Genomic DNA, 5000 nt, shown 5'->3' on the forward strand with positions numbered 1-5000 from the left:
ATGCTGGAGTGTATTGCCTCGCCTCAGCTCGACTCTTTAACATTTATTTTATTATTATTTTATTTGACAAGGACAAAATGCAAGACATCAGGCAAAGTACAAGGTCACCACACAACATCGATGCCGCCTAACTTTGTTTGGCTTCAACAAGGAACAAGCGGTGTATGCCTTTTTATCCGTTCCAGAATGCATCCCCTTGTATTTTACAATCTCCGCAGCAGATGGCGCTGTGTTACGGGCCCAGCGGCGACTCCCGGCCGCTCCGGGGCAGTGAGCCGCGATTGGCCGGTTCGAACCACCCGCCGGCGGCGGGGATTGGCCGGCGCGCGGGGCGCGGCAGCCAATGGGAGCCCCGCCGGCGGCCGCCGTTGACTGTTAGCTTCGGCCGGGGAAAACTTCTCTCCCGACGCCGGCCTCCTGGAGCTCCGGCCCGGGCACAGCTCCCCGGCAGGTCCCGGGGCGAGAACCGGGCCGGGGGGACCGGGCGGCGGCGCGGGGCCGGGCCGCCTCGGGGCTCCGGGAGATCGGGAACGGGAACCGGTGGATGGCGGGGTCCCCACGCCGGCGTCCTGGAACTCCGGCCCGGGCACAGCTCCCCGGCAGCTCCCGGGGGGAAGAACCGGGCCGGGGGACCGGGCGGCGGCGCGGGGCCGGGCCGCCTCGGTGCTCCGGGAGATCGGGAACGGGAACCGGTGGATGGCGGGGTCCCCACGCCGGGCTCCTGGAACCCCAGCCCGGGCACAGCTCCCCGGCAGCTCCCGGGGGGAGAACCGGGCCGGGGGACCGGGCGGCGGCGCGGGGCCGGGCCGACTCGGGGCTCCGGGAGATCGGGAACGGGAACCGGTGGATGGCGGGGTCCCCACGCCGGGCTCCTGGAACCCCAGCCCGGGCACAGCTCCCCGGCAGCTCCCGGGGGGAGAACCGGGCCGGGGGAACGGGCGGCGGCGCGGGGCCGGGCCGACTCGGGGCTCCGGGAGATCGGGAACGGGAACCGGTGGATGGCGGGGTCCCCACGCCGGCGTCCTGGAACTCCGGCCCGGGCACGGCTCCCCGGCAGGTCCCGGGGCGAGAACCGGGCCGGGGGACCGGGCGCCGGCGCGGGGCCGGGCCGCCTCGGGGCTCCGGAAGGGCCGTTGCGGGGACCGGTGTGTGAGAGGCACCCGCGGCCGGGCTCCTGGAACTCCGGCACGGACTAAAGCCGCGAGGAGCTCCCGGTCAGAGAACCGGAATGAGGTCGGATTTGACCGCTTTACCCGGGCCGGAGTTCCAGGAGCCCGGCCACATTCCGGCGACGTCCCGCTAAAACGGGGGCGGTGACACTCGACGCCAGACCTCGTTTCCGCCACCGCCAGCCCTACTCTAAGGGACGGGCGTCCCCCCCGGCGGTCCCCGGAGGCCATCGGATGCGGGCTAAGGTGCATTAAAAGTCGGATACGAGTCAGTGTCCGTCCCGGTTCTCCCCAGCGGTCCCTGGACGCCCTCGGATGCGGGCGAGGGTGCGCCAAAGTCGGATACGAGTCAGTGTCCGTCCCGGTTCTCCCCAGCGGTCCCCGGACGCCCTCGGATGCGGGCCAGGGTGCACCAAAGTCGGGTACGAGTCAGTGTCCGTCCCGGTTCTCCCCAGCGGTCCCGGGACGCCCTCGGATGCGGGCCAGGGTGCACCAAAGTCGGATACGAGTCAGTGTCCGTCCCGGTTCTCCCCAGCGGTCCCTGGACGCCCTCGGAGGCGGGCGAGGGTGCACCAAAGTCGGATACGAGTCCGGGTCCGGTCCGGTTCTCCCTAGCGGTCCCTGGAGGCCCTTGGAATCAGGGCCAGGGTGCACCAAAGTCGGATACAAGTCCGGGTCTTGTCCGGTTCTCCCTAGCGGTCCCTGGAGGCCCTTGGATGCGGGCCAGGGTGCACCAAAGTCGGATACAAGTCCGGGTCCGTCCCGGTTCTCCCCAGCGGTCCCTGGACGCCCTTGGATGCGGGCGAGGGTGCACCAAAGTCGGATACGAGTCCGGGTCCGTCCCGGTTCTCCCCAGCGGTCCCTGGACGCCCTCGGATGCGGGCCAGGGTGCACCAAAGTCGGATACGAGTCAGTGTCCGTCCCGGTTCTCCCCAGCGGTCCCTGGACGCCCTCGGAGGCGGGCGAGGGTGCACCAAAGTCGGATACGAGTCCGGGTCCGGTCCGGTTCTCCCTAGCGGTCCCTGGAGGCCCTTGGATGCGGGCCAGGGTGCACCAAAGTCGGATACAAGTCCGGGTCTTGTCCGGTTCTCCCTAGCGGTCCCTGGAGGCCCTTGGATGCGGGCCAGGGTGCACCAAAGTCGGATACAAGTCCGGGTCCGTCCCGGTTCTCCCCAGCGGTCCCTGGACGCCCTCGGATCCGGGCGAGGGTGCACCAACGTCGGATACGAGTCCGGGTCCGTCCCGGTTCTCCCCAGCGGTCCCTGGACGCCCTTGGATGCGGGCGAGGGTGCACCAACGTCGGGTACGAGTCAGTGTCCGTCCCGGACCGGAGGAGCGGGCGCCGGCGCTGTGGGGAGCCGATCCCGGGCTCCAGCAGAGTCTATTCGGGGACCGGCTTGTCGGGGGCACTCGCGTCCGGGGTCATGGAACTCCGACCCGGACTAAAGCCTCGAGGAGCTCCCGGTCAGAGAACCGGAATGAGGTCGGATTTGAACGCTTCAGCCGGACCGGAGTTCCACGATCCCGGCCAAATTTCTGCCACGTGCCGCTAAAACGGGGGCGGTGACACTCGGCGACAGACCTCGTTTCCGCCACCGCCAGCCCTACTCTAGGGGACGGGCGTCCACCCTAGCGGTCCCCGGAGGCCATCGGATGCGGGCTAAGGTGCATTAAAAGTCGGATACGAGTCAGTGTCCCTCCCGGTTCTCCCCAGCGGTCCCCGGACGCCCTCGGATGCGGGCGAGGGTGCACCAAAGTCGGATACGAGTCCGGGTCCGTCCCGGTTCTCCCCAGCGGTCCCTGGACGCCCTCGGATGCGGGCGAGGGTGCACCAAAGTCGGATACGAGTCAGTGTCCGTCCCGGTTCTCCCCAGCGGTCCCTGGACGCCCTCGGATCCGGGCGAGGGTGCACCAACGTCGGATACGAGTCCGGGTCCGTCCCGGTTCTCCCCAGCGGTCCCTGGAAGCCCTTGGATGCGGGCTAGGGTGCTCCTAAGCCCGGGGAGAGAAGAGCGCCGCTCCGGTAGGTTTCAGCGGGGCGCGGCGCTATGCGGTAGCCGGCGGAGGCTCACCACGGCCGGGCACGCCGAGCGCGCCCGCTCCGGTCCCCGCCGGCGGGACTGTGAGTGCACGGGCAGCCGTCTGGAGCCTCCACGAGCCCGGACACGAAAAAGCGCCGCTCCGGTAACATCCAGCGGGGAGCGGCGGCATGCGGTAGCCGGCGGAGGCTCACCACGGCCGGGCATGCCGAGCGCGCCCGCTCCGGTCCCCGCCGGCGGGACTGTGAGTGCACGGGCAGCCGTCTGGAGCCTCCACGAGCCCGGACACGAAAAAGCGCCGCTCCGGTAACATCCAGCGGGGAGCGGCGGCATGCGGTAGCCGGCGGAGGCTCACCGCGGCCGGGCATGCCAAGCGCGCCCGCTCCGGTCCCCGCCGGCGGGACTTGGAGGCTCTTGGCATCCGGCGGGAGTCACCAGAAGCCCGGGGAGAGAAGAGCGCCGCTCCGGTACCCGCCGCCGGCTCTTGGAGGCTCTTGGCATCCGGCGGGAGTCACCAGAGGCCCGGGGGGAGAAGAGCGCCGCTCCGGTCCCCGCCGGCGGGACTTGGAGGCTCTCGGCATCCGGCGGGAGTCACCAGAGGCCCGGGGAGAGAAGAGCGCCGCTCCGGTACCCGCAGCCGGGGAGCGGCGCTAGGCTGTAGCCGGCGGAGGCTCACCCTGGCCGGGCGAGCCGAGCGCGCCGCTCCGGTCCCCGCCGGCGGGACTTGGAGGCTCTCGGCATCCGGCAAGAGTCACCAGAAGCCCGGGGAGAGGAGAGCGCCGCTCCGGTCCCCGCCGGCGGGACTTGGAGGCTCTTGGCATCCGGCGGGAGTCACCAGAGGCCCGGGGAGAGAAGAGCGCCGCTCCGGTACCCGGCGACGGGGAGCGGCGCAAAGCGGTAGCCGGCGAAGGCTCACCGCAGGCCCGCAAGGCCAAGAGCGCCGCTCCGGTTCCCCAGCGGAGCCGGGCAGCGGGCGGAGGTTCCCCGTCGCGCCCGGGCAAGGGTTCATCCTGCCCGGCACCAGAGACCAAGCCGTCCCGCTCTCCCCGCCGGAGCTCCCGGACTTTGTCATTTTTCTTGGGCTGAGGTCCGCGGAGGAGGAGGAGGAGGAGGAGGAGGAGGCGGCGGCGGGAGCCGGGCGTCGGGCGGCCTCGGGAAGCCGGCGGGCGACATCGGGAGCCCCCGCGGGGATCCTCGGGGCTCAGTGAAGCTGTTCAGACGGGTGTCCCCTCTCCAGAGCCCCGGAGGTGCGGGACCGGCCCTTCCCCCCACCCCAGGCCGAGGTCCTCGGAGCGCCGCCGGCGGGAAAAGTGGGGAAAGGGACCCGCAGACCTCCGGAATGAGGTCGGATTTGAACGCCAGATCCGACCCGGAGTTCCAGGAAGTCGGCAGGGATGCGAGGGAGCTGCCGTAGAAATGGGGGTGGTGACGCTCCTCGCAAGACCTCGTTTCCGCCACCACGCGGAAGAACCGTGAGAGAGGCGTAGGCAAGCCTCTCTCAGGGACGCCGCGACGTGGAAAGCCTAGGCCGGCAGAAGGACAGAGGGATCGCCGCTCAAAGTCCTGGAGCTTTCCGACTTTGTCTCTTTTTTTTTCTTTTCCTTTTTTTTTTACCCCAACGGCGGCGGCGGGAGAAGGACGGGGACCGCGGAGGCACACTTTTCCCACCCGCTAGCCTGCTCCGGTCGCGGGACTCCCCACTAGATTACCGCGCCGCCGGACTTGGAAAGGAGCCAGAGAAAGAGCTATGAAACCTTGCTACATACGTCCTCCCGATCGATAAGGCAACGGG

This window comes from Dendropsophus ebraccatus, unplaced genomic scaffold (assembly GCF_027789765.1).
Source record: "Dendropsophus ebraccatus isolate aDenEbr1 unplaced genomic scaffold, aDenEbr1.pat pat_scaffold_782_ctg1, whole genome shotgun sequence".
NCBI lineage: Eukaryota > Metazoa > Chordata > Amphibia > Anura > Hylidae > Dendropsophus > Dendropsophus ebraccatus.